The 15,481-nt window shown below is 39.1% G+C and overlaps 1 long non-coding RNA gene across 1 annotated transcript; it reads right to left on the reverse strand.

Annotated features, from left to right (window-relative positions):
• Positions 1–14,708, reverse strand: LOC137470779 (uncharacterized). The gene is made up of 3 exons (XR_010997248.1): positions 14,591–14,708; positions 4,597–4,735; positions 1–424 (listed from the first exon to the last, which is right to left on the reverse strand). It is a non-coding gene; the product is annotated as an uncharacterized lncRNA (long non-coding RNA).
• Between the last annotated feature and the right edge of the window lie 773 nt (positions 14,709–15,481).

Consider the following 15,481-nt stretch of genomic DNA (forward strand, 5'->3'; position numbering starts at 1 on the left):
AAAAAAAAAAAAAAAATCAAAACCCTAAGGAAGCAACCATGCAGCTGTGTCAGTAAGGGATGTTCCTTTTGCATATGCCCTACAGAAGTTCAGGAAATAACTGGAATTTCAGGTGCAATAAGAATGAAGGATTTGACTTGGCATTGTTCTCTGAATTCACTAATAAATATGTACAGAAGAGCTTTGTCCCTTCAAAGGGTCATGAGACATTAGCTGGTTTGACTTCTTGTTTAGGACAAGTAAGCAGTTTAGTTTCGCAGGGGATTATTATAGCTAAATTACAGCCTTGTATGCTCTCCATGAGTCAAGAAGGACACTTTCATGAGCAGCTTTTTCTTCCAGTTTTGGTCAATCTTGATGTGTGAAGGACACAGCTTCCTACTTGTTTCCAGCTAATTTCAGAATTATTTTCCTTCAGATGTCTCTGAAAACAAACAAAACATAATGACAGGGTGAAATAGGAAATTTTATATTTGGATTTAAAAATTGCACAGGGAGTACAGGTGAATGAGCTCTTGAGACAAATTAATGGCTATGAGTTAGGGCTTGTCTGTACCATGAAATGGTTTGTCAGTACAATTACACAGCAATCCAAAGACTACAACAAAAATAAAGCTAATATACAACTCTAGTACAGCTATGCCAGCAACTTTGCTTAAGTATGTGAAACTCTTACCAGTAAATTTTTTCTTTTACTGGTATAGCTTGTGCAGTTTAGGGAAATATTTAACCTTCACCGAGCAAAAGAGCTCATTTAGTCAGTATAAACTGTGACTCCATCAAAAATTTTCCTGTTTTCCTAGTGTATCTCCAGTGTGATTACAACCATGGTGTCCCCTGTGTCATATTCAGGTCTGGCAGACATAGCAGAAGAGACTTGGGGAGAGGCTTTCCAAAGGATGTGCCCTGTGACTGATGCAACAGAGCTACAGGCCTGGAGGGAAATGAATTAATAATTTAATTAATATTTAATGGCAATATGCCAGGGTGCCAGATTTCAACAGTGGGCTGTATTCCCAGCTGTGCCAACTATAAAAACATGTTTGAATATACCCTGTGGGGGAATGGTAGGGCTTGTTTGAGAAGGAAGAACATCTAGAACATCTTGATAATCATGGTAGTCTTCCCTGCCCTCAGGGTCTCTGAACCTTCAGCTGCTTTGAGACAGGTCCTTTGAAGTCCTGCCCGAATCAAAGCTAAGATTTGCAGCTCTTAGAGCAACACACTCCTTATTTGCCCTCTCTTGACTCTTTCTTCTCTCTGTAATCACCATTGATTGCAACTTGGAAAAAAGTTTCACTTCTCATATTAGAGAAAAGTGAAAACAGCAGGCAGCTGAAAAATTATCTAGCCATGAAAATTAGCAAGGTAGATGATGCCCACAAATCTGCACTGAAAGTTACTTAGGAAGGGGATTTCAAAACTGCCGAGAACACACAACTACAGCCATGGATTTGGGTTCCCCACTCCAGTATACCCAAGGCTACAAAATCTGCCTCGACCCTTCATGCAGAGGCTTTTCTATGGCAGAAACAGCTTGCTCAGAGGGTCAGTGGCATGACAGCTCCAAAGAAATATCCTAGAAAAACACTAAAAAAGGATTAATAAAGATGTACTGGGGTCAGAAAGAGTGATTTTCATTTGTAGCACTGTCTTTAGATTTCAAATATGAATCTCAGCACAACCAAGGTAAAAAATAAAGAAAAAAATTGCACCTTAATCTATTTCATACAATTAGTTTAAAAAAAATGGTACGAATTGAAAATAAAGAAAACTATTTTGTCCAAACAAAACCACCTCAGCTGTTGAGTTCATGGGAACGGAAAACACAGCTGTGTAGCTTTTTCATTCCTTACTGCATTTCCCACTCTTTTCTACTTTTCCTTTTTTTGTGTCCTATTTAATAAGCACAGAAGCTTAGTCAGCTGAGACCATTCCTTTTCTGGCACTTGTGTGCAGTTCAAATCCAGAAAGCAACCTCCTGAAACAGCCTGACAGCAGTACTCATTTTCAGCTCTCCAGGTGTCTGGACCACATTGTTTCTGTCCTTTTCCAGCCATGCAGCTATCAACACTGGAGACAGATTCTGCCTTTTACTGGTTTTGCTGCTGAATTTTTTCTGGTTGTTACTCTTCCTGTTCCTGCATGCCTCCATCTCATTTTTGGTGTCAGGGACATAGGAGGAGACATTACAGCAGCACCAGAGTTATTCCAATTCAGTGGTTGCAATGGACCTTCCATCTTCCCATTTTCTCACACCAGAAAAGCCACTGTTGATATTTGTAATACCCTCCAAAAGACTGTCAAGCTGAGGGCTTTCCTCCCTTAAAAAGAAGAAATAACTCATGGCTGAGTTGTAAAAGGAGAGAAACTTGTCATGCTGAAAAGAAAGTCACACATTTTAAATGCTTCCAGGGTGGTGTGGGGTTTTTTTCTTATTTTCTCTTGAATATTTAATGAAAGGTCAAAATATGTTAATGATGGTTGTTGCTATAGCAAGCTCAGGCATCTGTAGTGAAGTCTCTCACTTAATTGCTTGTTGTTCTGGAGTGATGAGGTCATGTTAACATCATTGACCCTCTGGGCACATTTATTCTATCAAAATTAACATAGCAATGACCTGAGGCAACTCTCTGCTCTTTATTTCTCCCTCCTGCTTAGGATGGAGGGAGACTTAGGGACTAACTTTTTACTAGTATCACCCTGGTATGCTTCAGCCCTGATCATGGAAAGATTTTGAGAGGGACGCTGGTGAAATTCTGCAAATAATATAATCTGATTTTTTTTTTTAATATAGGCCTGACTGCTGAGGTTTACTTCTGTATTTCATCAAAGCTATTTTTCTTTCTAACGATTCTATTTAAAAGTAATTTATGTCAATAGACTTAATTTTGATAAATCATATATACCAAATAATTAAAAGTAGATATTAATAAATGGCATAAATGTCCTGAGGAAAGGAGGCACCACGGTTGGGAAATAGTTAACTGATGAATTCTTCAAGAACTATCAGATATTAGGTATTTGACACATTTGATAGAAAGAGACAACATATTTTGGTGCATTATATCCTGTATATAAGCCTAAATCAGCCAATTTGGTCATTTTATCTACATATTTTTTAAGACTTTTGCCTGTATTAAGGATTAATTGCATATGCCCACGTCAAACCCTTATTTCCCAAAATGGTCACAAGTGCAAATGTGGAATCTTGATAGAAACTTTATGTGCTAGAAAAAAGCCATAGCACAGATTTCTGATGGCTGGGGCAGACCAGCAGGCTGGAGGAGCCACTTGCTCCTTGGCTAGATAATGATTTCAGAGAGTGGATATATCTGTCAGCCATTGAGGACAAAAATTTTTGGGATTGCTTTATAAACCAAAGATTACCCAAAGAGAGTGGTCTCCCTCAAGGCAGCAAAGGTCCTTTTCTTTCATGTTTTGCTAGTAATCTTAAAGAAGACAACTAATAAAGTGAAACTTTCCTTCCATTCACAGGGAATTGAAAGGGCAGGTGGAATAAAGACTTTGAGGAACTGATGCCACAACAGTAAGTGCTATGAAAAGATACTGATCCTCTAGGCTGGTGTTGCCTCTTGAAAGTATGCTTTCCCCTTAATGCCTATGGTCAGAAGGGATATTTTAGTCAGAAAAGAGCTTAATTCTCTCTTTCTCAACTTCTTTACATGATAGAACCTCAATAGCATGTGGACTGAGGAAGAAATGTGTTATTTGAAATGTCCTATTTCGTTTCATTCTTAGTCTTTTCTGTAACTTTGAAGTCTCTGTGTGAGCAGGGGGAGACATGGCCACACACTGTCCTGGATGTCATGTTTCTGAGGGTTTTGAGCATTGCAGAAAAAAACCCAGCCTACTTCATATTCACTATGTTGCTTAACTTAAACACAGGATGAATGATGCACATAATTTAAAAATAAATACAAAGTACATATTGAAGTTAAATACTTCATATTAAATCTCTGAAACACAATATTTCAAATTTTTCCTGTGTTTTCAAGGGTTTATAGTCACAAAAGAAACAATTCAGCCAAACCAAGTGAAATTCATAGAAGGTTCAGCTATGAGTGAAAAGAACTGCAACCACAGTCTCACTCATATCTAGTAAAATTCTCATCTGTGTTTAGCTGGAAATGACACCTAGAGGTTTTTAGAAATAAAGGCCCACTTCACTGGCACTTAAAGTCACTGCAGACTGCCAAAGCAGAACATTGCAGATTTAATGAAAGCTATTAAAGCATCAAAACAGTCATGCACAGCAAGGCATCCACTTCCAGAAACAAGGAAAGGGCTGCATTCAGAGCACTATAATTTCAGAGCAAATTGGCACAAACCAGAAAAAAGGCCTTCTATCCCCAGAACAATGATAGGTACTCCTTTAGTAGAGGTAATATGGCTAAGAAGTCACAGGTGGCAGCTCAGAGGAGCCTTTTCTGCCTTACTCACAGGACATTTGCAGCAACAGTGGAAGTTCCCAGAGGAAAACTTCTCTCTTATTTTGGGAAGTGAAGGTTACCAGCCAGTCTGAAAAATCACTCTGCCTTCACTTGTTTGCATCCACAAGTGATCCCAGCTTACCTTCTTCCTTTGGAGAGTGAGTGGTCATTTCTAATGCTGGTGCCGTGATATACTTTTCTTATGTTTTCAATTACGTTTTCATCAATATAGCTGTAGTCATGCTCTTCTTCCTCTTCTGCCTCATAGTTTCTTGCTAGGCCTGGAAAATCAGCAAAAAATAACTCTAAGGAAATGGAAGACTCTGCCCTTGGCCTAGAGAAGAAAAATTGTACAATTTAATAAGACAACCATAAAAGCAAAGAAAACAATGTTCTCTTCACTTTCATATTTTTCAGAGATCCTAAATGACTTGCTCAATTTCCTGAACAGTATCTGTGACAGAACAAGAATAAAAATTAGCTGAACACTTTACAAGAGTGTCTTTATTCAAGAATTCCTATTTCAGTTTTTCAATAGGCTTATACCTCTAAGTCAACCACTCCCTGCTATCTATGCATGAATAACTTTAAAGTTTATTGAAAAGTTTAGCTGGTGTAATCACTAACAGCATAAAAGCAGGCAGATAAAATTATCTGACCATATAAAGAGAAGAGCAGTCCATCTGCCTTGAGTTGCACGTACCATCCTTAACACAGATGTGCTCCCATGCTTTTGTGTTTCATTGCCTGACAAGAGAAGCCCTGCAGCTAGGGAACCACGGTATTACCTTGGGATTTCCTAGAGCCAGAACCCCCCAGTTGCTTCTTATTTAGAAGGTGATATAACAGAGACACAGGGTTGAGAATGGCATGAGGTTAAAATGAGAGGTTTTGAAGTGCATTTCTTTACATCCACCTAGACAGCCCTGAAGCAGCACTGAGGATAAACTTTTCAGAAAGAAGCAGTGTTTTCCCACAAGAGCAGAGATCCTTGCTGGAGGCCTCTTAGTGTCTCCAGCGCTGTGGCGGGCTCTACTCTGCATCTGGGTAGTGTAACAACTTCACTTTGCAGGTCACAGTGGCTCTGGCTGCTGCCAGAAGGCCCTGGGGTCTCATTCCCTGCTTGGGTGATCCACCACTTCCCTGAGGCTAGAGGAAGCTCTGCAAGATGTGTGAGACCACTGAACTCATGGAACTAAACTCCGTAAGGATCGGTCCATGAGTGCCCCATTTCACCCCTCAGAGCCACCCCATCCCTTAGCCCAGCCTGTGGTGGGCAAGAGCCAGGTGGCAATAGGACCAGCTAGAACTGAGATGATGGTGGCGATATCATCACAGATCCCCTGCCAAGGCAAATAATCCTTACAGTTTATCAGGAAGTCTCATAAGTCACGGAGCTGAGAGGATACTGTGTTTTTAAAGCCTAAACTTTCACTTGAAATTGCAAACCAGTGTGCAACACTGTTGTGGTTACAGATGTTCCTGGTTGATTAATTTCTAGGGCACAACCTGAAACAGCCTATGACAGTGTACTATCTGTCCTCCCAGCAAGCCATGTTTGTCAAACGCGTTCTTTTTTATGAAACCAAACTTCTCAAATAAAAATCCTCCCAGTCTTACACTTTCAACCACCTTCAACAAGAGAATAACTCTGTGATTTCTTAGCAGTCTCCAAATCCCACTTGTGTTCCTCTGAGACTCTCTATGACTGAGGGGTCTCTCCCTTAGAACTGGGTAATAGTAATTTCTTTCTGAAGGTGTGATCCTTTCCTTCATAGGTTTTCTATAGCTGGAAATAAATACAAGGTTAATCAAGTATCTGTCTGGCTACACCAGTGCAGAGTTTATCACACACCTATATAGCCACAAATTCCTCACTACTGAATTAGCAAAGTATTTCCAGAACTAGGCATCAAAAGAAAAAAGAATCCCAAAACAAAATCCCAAACATATGATAAGAAATGCATGGAGTATCTCACATGTGGCCACTGTCTTGTTAATAAACATTTCCTGGTTTGTAGTTCATTTGCAATTTGGCTATGCTTGGTATCAGTAAAAGCAAACTAATGAATAAAACAGGCACTGGAAGAATAAGCTAATCCCTGTGATTTGGCGAGGGAAATATTGTTTGTGCACTTAGGCTTGCTAATACGGATATAAGGTACAGATTGCTCATGGATGGCATATCCAGGGTCTCTTCTTTCCCAAACACATGTAAAGAAATTGATGCACTTCTAAGCAAGACAGCTCAAGGAGAAAGAATGTTGATGTCATCAGGCCAGACTAAATCACAGCTGTCCCCAGTCCCAAACCTGTTCAGAGTTCCTTTTGAAATTTATATATTTACAATTCAATAAAGTATTAAGCAATGAATGAGACAAGCTGAACAGTCCAAGGGGGATTCTGAACACTGAAATCAATGCAATTTTCTTCCGTTTGAAAAAAAAATCTATTAGCCTCAGCACTGAATTACTGAATCAGATAGGCCATCTCAGCCTGCTAAGAAAACAAGGCTTATGTCATCATGCTGTCCATCCATCCATCAATCTCTTCAGTACTTTTACAAGTTTATTTCTGCCAATTTCAGTCAGATTTGAAAAGGGGACAGAAGTCTCACAGTGGTTACTAAAGCTTGAGTTGAATTAGTTCCTCTATTGAAAGAGAAGCATGCAGAACACAGCTGTTATCCACTCCATTTGGCAGCAGACAGCAGGATAAATCAGTGTGTGCTTATTGGTTGGCCACTCAACACACACATAGCTCCAGACCTCTCTTTTTCTTTTGATAGGAACACTGCAAGGAGAGTTTTGGTTATTATCAGGAAAGACAGAGGAGCAGTAGGGGACAACAGTCCTGAACGCTTATTAAATCAAATTTCATTAATTCTACTCTTCCTGGAACAATTTGTGTAATTATATTTGCCTTTATAGTGGAAGGCTAGTGCTCTGCAGACTAAAAATTTCCATTAATTTCACTTGTATCTTTGAGTGAGTAGGATATATTGGCTTTTTCTTGGAATATGCTTGCTGTTTTTCACAAATTTCAAGGTCAGAAATGGTTGTCATAAGTCTTCATTTTGCCCTTCTTCAAAAGGTAGGCAATAGAAGTGACCCAACTCACCATGACCCTTGCTTGAAAGAAACTAGAGCTAGAGGCCCCAACTCATATGCATGTACAACTCTGCACACCTAAACACCTCTAGCTGTGTGACCATAACATAGTTTTATAGCTATGGTAAATATTTATTATCAGTTCTAACTCTGCATTAATTAACACTCAATCACACAGCATCTATTATTTATTTATGCCTAACTTGAAAAAAGTAGTTGTGAAATATTCTGCATAATAATGTTATGAACTCAACATGGTAGAACCACACATTTATTTCTGCACATCACTTAAGTGAAAATGCACAGAACCAAAGGTATATGCATAAACCAAGCATTTTTATGAGCAGCAGCATTTTATTTGCTGTGAGCCTGGTTCTGATGCTCCTCAGTGCTAATGGAAACTAATTCCTTAGGGAGTGCTGCTGAAAGCCAATCAGTGATAGAAGAATCAGAGCCCATAAAACTAATGGACTGTTCCTTGAGCTGATATCCATCAGCCATTACTTCATGTGATGATGCAGCATATCTTTAAAAACTGTTATGTGCCACGATCAAGATATTTCATATAAACTGTAGGGTTGCATTTAATGTATGGATAATATTTATCTTCCACTGGAATCACTTAAACTAATGTTTGGAAAAGATTAGTCTGAATTTCTTTAAAAGAATCTTAAATTTCCTGAAATAGACAACTGTTGATGTCTTTCACTGCCCTTTTACTTTAAAATTTTTTTCTTTGTCAGTTTTTTTCTGGTCTGTTTTGCTGGTTTTATTGAACTTTCTGAGACCTAGTTTCCACTGTTTCACTACTGCCTCATATAAAATAAATCCCCAGTGTAACAACAGCTCTTGCAGATGAGAAATGGTTGCCACAAGCTTTAAACAATCTCATATTTCTTGCCTCATCATAAGTTCCTGCAAGAGGATGCAGAGCAGGGCTCAGGGCACCATCAGAGACATTCAAGTGCTGCTCTGCACAGGATTGGGGGAGCAGAGACAGGCAGCACTGCCAGAGAGTGAGAAAAGGCACTGACATGAAGTACCCTTTGATTTAACTGCATATGATGCTGTCATACCTCCTCCTTGCTATCACCTAAGCTCCTGCCTGAAATCTCTGAATATTACCACAATTAAAATAACTCTTATCTAATAAACCAGTGAAATCAGAAGGATTCAGAGTCTGTGCTTTCTTCTCCCTGCTGTAAAACAAGTTAGAGTTTGGTTGAGAGCAAAGCTGATTGAAAACATTTCAATATTATTTACTAAAGTGTACTCACATCCTATAAAATGGTATGATCTCCATATTTTAAGTAATTTTCTTGCCTTTTTTTTAAACTTACCTCAGAAGATGTGTCAGTTTACAGATGAAAACACAGTAAGTTTTTTGTTTTCTTTTTTTTTTAAAGAAAATTACAAGACCATGGGAGCCAAAGAATCTAATATCAGTTTTTCCCTAATCAAAGACTGAGCTGAGTGGGGAAGCTGGAGGGAGTTGTCGCACACACATACAGGAAAGGATTCCTAATTCATATTGCTTATTCCCATGCTTATTCCCATATTAGTACAGAACACTAATACAAAATCCCTGTGATGTCATCAAAAAAAGAGCAGCTTGTCTTTTTTTTTTTCAAAATAATTCAGAATTCTAATTTTGCTTTAAGTTTTTGGCGTTATTATATTTAATTCATTTTAATATTTCTTTTAGAGCACAGTGCCATAGTCAAGTGTATTGTCTTCACTAATGGGACGCAAGCTACAGGGGCAGAAGTTTCTTAAACCATCTTTGAAATTTTAGTAGACATATGTGCATTCCAAAGCACAAATGAAAGGCCCAAGCCTCTTTTTCTTTCTCCAGCCCACTAGCCTCCTAAATCAAGTGCCCAAAGACAGAATATAGAAATACCTTCTCTAAAATATCCTGACATCAATGAACTAAATCAGCAAAACACTGTTTTGTTGTCGATTGTAACTATTCCAGAAACCTATGCCATGAACAAGAAGATTATGTAATGTTATAGAAACTTCACTTTGAATAAATTTCAAGGATAAAGAAAAACTGATATAGCAGCTTTCTGATGAGAGTTATTATCCTGCAGATATTGCTACCATTTTAAGTTAATTCAAACTCAGTCAAATATAAGAAAATAAGATAATATCTTTAGTAGCCTATTCAGGTTTAATTGCAACAGAGAAAGAAGGTTCCATTTCTTAGAAACAAGGATAATAAATCCTATCTTTATTAACATGAACTCTGTAAAGAAAGACAAGAGAGGCTTTAAAATGAAGGAAAAACATGTTTTTCTTTTCAGAACTATCTGGCCTTTGGTAAGAAATAGAAATTGTTTCTGTAACTAGGGGGATTTTTGGGAGTACATTTTCAACATCCTTATTAGGAATTTGAAACAGGTTGGTGCTTTGAAGGGTGGCTTAACATTCATCAGTAGAAGTTTAAAGATTAGTCAGTGAATGGTGCATTTCCTCCCACTCAAAACCTACAGGAGTGTGTCTGTGTTATTAGTCTTGACATATTTTCTAATCCATTATCTTTTGAATTAGCAGAGCAGAGTACACCCTCTGGAACAGGCAAGCTTGCTGCACGCAGTAGTGGACTCATGGGGATTCCTTGGCTGGCCAGGAAGAACTGTTCCATAATCTAATCCACTCTCCTGTATAATTCTGCAATTATCTTTCAATCAAGCCAAATAATTTTGGACTATACTAACATACAACTTTCAGAAAAAACTTTTGCTTTGATTTGGGTATGTCAGTGTGCAAGCCATCACTGTTCTTTGGATTGGGTTACATCTGCCTAGCTCAAACTCACATTATACTCAATTTGGACAGAGTTGGTAAAGGAATATACTCCAAGGCGATTAAATAAGAAACAATTTCCTAGTCTTGCAAAAGAAGTATCATTATGATGCTACTTCACAATTTTCTGTGTGCATAGTAGGAGAGGTACTGGGAGTTTGTTTGGAATCCTCAGTAACAAAAGCTATCCTTTACCTGGTGTTCCTTGAATAGCCGAAGCCAAAAGAGTGAATAGAATGAACTTCAAATTAACTAATTGCCATTTTCATGAGAAATGAGGCAGCAGACCTGTGACTGATGAGCTTTTGAATCAGATACATAGCTAAGAACTCAGATGCATGGGAAGAGTTAGTGTTGTAAATGTTTGCAGTACCAGAGTCATGCAAGCCTTCCGCTGTCCTAACACCATTTTTTTTTTTTCTCTAATACTCTTGGTCATATACCCAAAGCTACCTGCAAAGCACAGGTCTCCAGTCATAAACTCATGGAAATACATAGGAAAAAATAAGCCTGACTGATAGCTAAAGTTAAAAAAAATAATATGTCTACTAGAAGCAGGAGGAGTTAAGTCATCAGTCTACCATGACTACTGATATATGGGTCTCAACCAGAAGAAAAGTAAACTCTGCTTTCTCAGAAGGGATGTCACAGCAAATATTAGGATCTTGATGGAAGGAGGGCCAAAGGAAATAGATCAAGAACAATCAAGAAAAGATATTTTCAAACCCGAAAAAGGCCCTAGAAAAAGCATTCTTCTCAATTAGATTGTTTCAGCATTAAAAGCAAATGAAGAATTGGCTAAGGAAAGCAGACTTGTGCTAGAAACTGAAAAATCACAATAAAAATCAAGTCTTTTTTGAGATTCTGAAAAAGGTTATCAATTATATATATATATATATATATATATATATATATATATATATATATATATATATATAAGGTTTAATGGGGTGGACAAAAGACTAATGCTACTATCTCTGGATGAATAAAGAGAGAGAAGGCGGACAGACTTCAAGCAGGGCAGATGGGACAGTCAGGATATTGCAGCATTTCACCATGGTGCTGAAACATGTTTAATAGAAGGTCCAAACCTGGAACTGTTGCAAAATGTCCAAGTCTGTTTTCTGGTGTCCAGAACCATGAACAGCATGAGCTAACAAGAAGCATGCAGGAGAAGGAAGAAATCTCGCTGGTACCATGGATAACAGAGGGAGGTCTCTGCCTAGGGACAGGTGAAGAGCCCCCTGAGAGTTTCTGGGTCAGGATTTAATGGAGAGACCAATATGAGTGATGCTGTGGGTGCCTGCTACAGACACAGTGATTCATTAATAGAGCAGTTGATGGGAATGAGCTTTCCTTACTAAGTTTGCAATGGGAGGAGCAGCTGCCATCCAAAGGGACCTGAACAGGCTGGAGAACTGGACAGAGAGGACTAGGACTTTCATGAAGTTCAATGAAGGAAAATGCAAGGCCTGGGGAGGAATGACTGGAAAGCAGCTTTGCCAAGGAAAACACTGGGGTCCCGGAAGACAAGCTGACCACACTTCAGCAATGTGTCCTTGCGGCAAAGTTGTCCAACACCTCCTGGGCTGCATTAGGCAAAGTGGTACCAGCAGAGATCCTTGTGCCCCTGATCAATACTGGTGAGAGCACTCCTAGAGTGTTGGGTCCAGATCTGGGCTCCTAGTACAAGAGGGACATGGATGTTCTGGAGCAAGTCCAGCGGAGGCTCAAGAAGGCGATCAAGTGCCTGAAGCATCTGAAATAGAAGAGGAGGCTGAGAAGGCTGAGACTGTTCAGCCTGGTGAAAAGAAGGCTCTGGGAAGATATCACTGAGCATCAGTACCTGATGGGAAGATAGGAAGAAGATGGAGATAGACACTTCTCAGTGGTGCCCAGTTACAAAAGAAACACAAGCAGTAACAAATACCTTCACAGTAGAAAAATGGAAAGACCAAGTGACCTTCCAGTCCTGTTATTGAGCTGAAGCTTTAGTAACAATGGCTCCATACTACTTTTCTCAGCCAATGGAACTCAGTTTAGAAACTGCTGTACAGTTCCTGTAACAGGCAGAGGAAGTGACTCTATGACTTCACTTTTTGCACAACCTGAGAAGCTGCGTTCAGAAAAATATTTGAAGACTCTTCAAAGACCATAAAGGCATTTTGAGACATTAGCCTGTGTGATGTTTCCTGTCTGTGAGGAGTCTAGGCCAATAGAGTTAAACACCTACTTGAGCACTGACTTTTGTGCTTGTGAATAAGATAGTCCTCAGCATAAGTGTTATGTCTGCCTTCTTCCTCTAACAGGCATTGGTCACATTTTCTTCAGTTGTGTTCCCCCTGCTTCCTATGTCTGCCTCACCCCACAAAGAGTAACCCAGGCAAGTGATCCAATTAATCCCTGTAGAATGGACAATGGTTTTCAAAGTCAAGTCTCAGCGATTTACAGGAAGTGCCCTTAAGAAAAAATGAGTATCATGTTAACCTATGTTGGTTTTTATTTTGTGGGATTTAAACTGAGGCTACTGTCCTTTGTACCTTCTGACATGTAAGCTTCACCATTTACCCCTGTAAAATCTAACCAAATCATTAAACAGTGACAAAACAGAGCTTGAAAAGAGATTTTTCAAAGCCACAAAATAACAAACATGGAATTTTGTTTCAAACCTGCCAGATACCAAAATATTATGCTGGTTTTGGCTGGGGCAGAATGAATTGTATTCACAGTGACTAGTACAGGGCTGTTTTGGATTTGTGCTGAACCCAGGATTGATAATATGGAGATTTTTTTAACGTGCAAGGGCTTTTTTTATGGGCAGGTTTTGCACAGAGCCAAGGGCTTTTCTGCTTCTCATACTGCCATGGCTGGCAAGGGAAGTTGGGGGTGCACTGGAGTTTGGGAGGAGACACAGTCCAGACAGGTGACCCAAAATGACCAAACGGATAGAAGAAGGAAGGAGAGGACATTTGGAGTGATCGAGTTTTTCTTCTCAAATCACTGTCACATGAGATGAGGCTCTGCTGTTCTGGAGATGGCTGAACACCTGCCTGCCCACGGGAAGCCGTGAATTAATTTCCTGTTTTTCTTTGTGTGAGTGTTTTTTGCTTTCCCTGTCTTTATCTCAACCCACAACTTTTCTGGCTTTTTCCCTAGCAATTCTCCCCCCGCTCCTGCTGGTGGGGGAGTGAGCAAGCAGCTGCGTGAGGCTTGGTTGCTGACAGGGGTTAAACCACATCACTTTCAATAATCAGTCCCCAATTAATCAGTTTCCACAGCAATAAGGATTAGTGAATATTCAACATTACACCGTAATTCTTCTCCGGGAAAGTGGTTTATGTAGCTTTTAGAAGTTTCAATTTACGTAGTTTCAAACAGACAATTCTTTTTAAGGGTCTTGCACACTGAATGACAAGAAAAAAAAAAGAGAAACTTTATAAGAAGTTTTTCTACTGATATCAACTATCAGTTAACAAATGCTGTGAGGATGAATATTTGTGCTTTAGTCTTCAAAATGTTGTAATTAATGTGATTTTTTAATATTTCAAATATAACCTGTGACTGAGAGATTAATAAAATATTTTTTATATTAACTTCAAAGCTGAAATATATAAAATAAAATTGGATTTGTCTCTTATGATCTAGCTTTTCAGCTTCAGTATGGTTCACTTCTGAAAAAAGAAAAACTTGAAAGATAAGTAGAAAAACTAACCCTTCTATCAAAATTATGGGAAATATAAACAAATAGAGAAAAAAATTTAAAAATAATTATTGGTCAAATAATTTGCTCCATATTATTTTGTTCTTCAAAATACAAAAAAAGGAGTTGAAGGCATCTCCACATCATTAATGTAAATGGCTTTTGCATCTTAAAACATTTTGGGAAGAGGTATTTTTTAATAACAGATTATGTGTAAGTATCACTCTAAAACGAAAGGACAGCACATGTTTTCCAATCGTCTGTTCCTAAAACCACTGAATATTCATGCTGCAGTGTCAGACAGAGTTTAATACCATGCTGCTGCTGAGAGCTTGGATGAATTTGCCTTATGGCATTTATGGAGGAAGTACAGAAAGGTTCTCTTTTCCTCCCTCTTTGACTAAGCTGCAGATTCCAAGTGAAATCATACAAGATACTCCTGTATGACAAATTTTCATTAGGGCTGGGGTTAAGCTCTGTTATATTAACAGCTCAAACCATAAAGCTTAACTGACCTTTAGTCACAGTGGTTTCCACTAGTGTAGCTTTCCCAGTCATGTCCTTATTCTCACAATGCACCAAATCACTTTGGCAATTAACTTGCAATTCCAAAACAGCAGTACCTTGATCTGACTAACTTGATCAGACAGTACCTTGATCTGACAGAAGTATTTGATCTGAAAGGAAATTTTGTTTCCTTTCGGGAAGGGAAACGAAATCTTGCGGATCCGAAAAGAAAGGCTCCCTAAGACTCTGGAAAGGAGATATGAGCAAGTGAAATGCCCTTGAGAAAAAAAGCCAAAAATGGGAAATTGGGAAACGCAGTGAGCACCAGAAATCGGTCTGGGAGCAAAAGAATTGCAGTGGAAAGGAGCAAAACATGCCAAAATTAGGCTGAGAAATGCTGCAAAATCAGGGAAAAAATCAGGGAGGAAGAGAGGACACAGAGGGGAAGAGGGATGTGACATGGCATGCAGAGGGAAATAAAAATTGGAAAAACCTCGGCCCAAGCCAAAGGCAGCAAAAGTGATGGCATGGCAGCAAGAGCAGGGCTATGCACCAAAGCTTGCCCCGTTGGTCCCCATTGAAATCTTGCGGATCCGAAAAGAAAGGCTCCCTAAGACTCTGGAAAGGAGATATGAGCAAGTGAAATGCCCTTGAGAAAAAAAGCAAAAGATGGGAAATTGGGAAATGCAGTGAGCACCAGAAATCGGTCTGGGAGCAAAAGAATTGCAGTGGAAAGGAGCAAAACATGCCAAAATTAGGCTGAGAAATGCTGCAAAATCAGGGAAAAAATCAGGGAGGAAGAGAGGACACAGAGGGGAAGAGGGATGTGACATGGCATGCAGAGGGAAACAAAAATTGGAAAAACCTCGGCCCAAGCCAAAGGCAGCAAAAGTGATGGC

Source organism: Anomalospiza imberbis, chromosome 3, assembly GCF_031753505.1.
Source record: "Anomalospiza imberbis isolate Cuckoo-Finch-1a 21T00152 chromosome 3, ASM3175350v1, whole genome shotgun sequence".
In the NCBI taxonomy this organism is placed as follows: Eukaryota; Metazoa; Chordata; class Aves; order Passeriformes; family Viduidae; genus Anomalospiza; species Anomalospiza imberbis.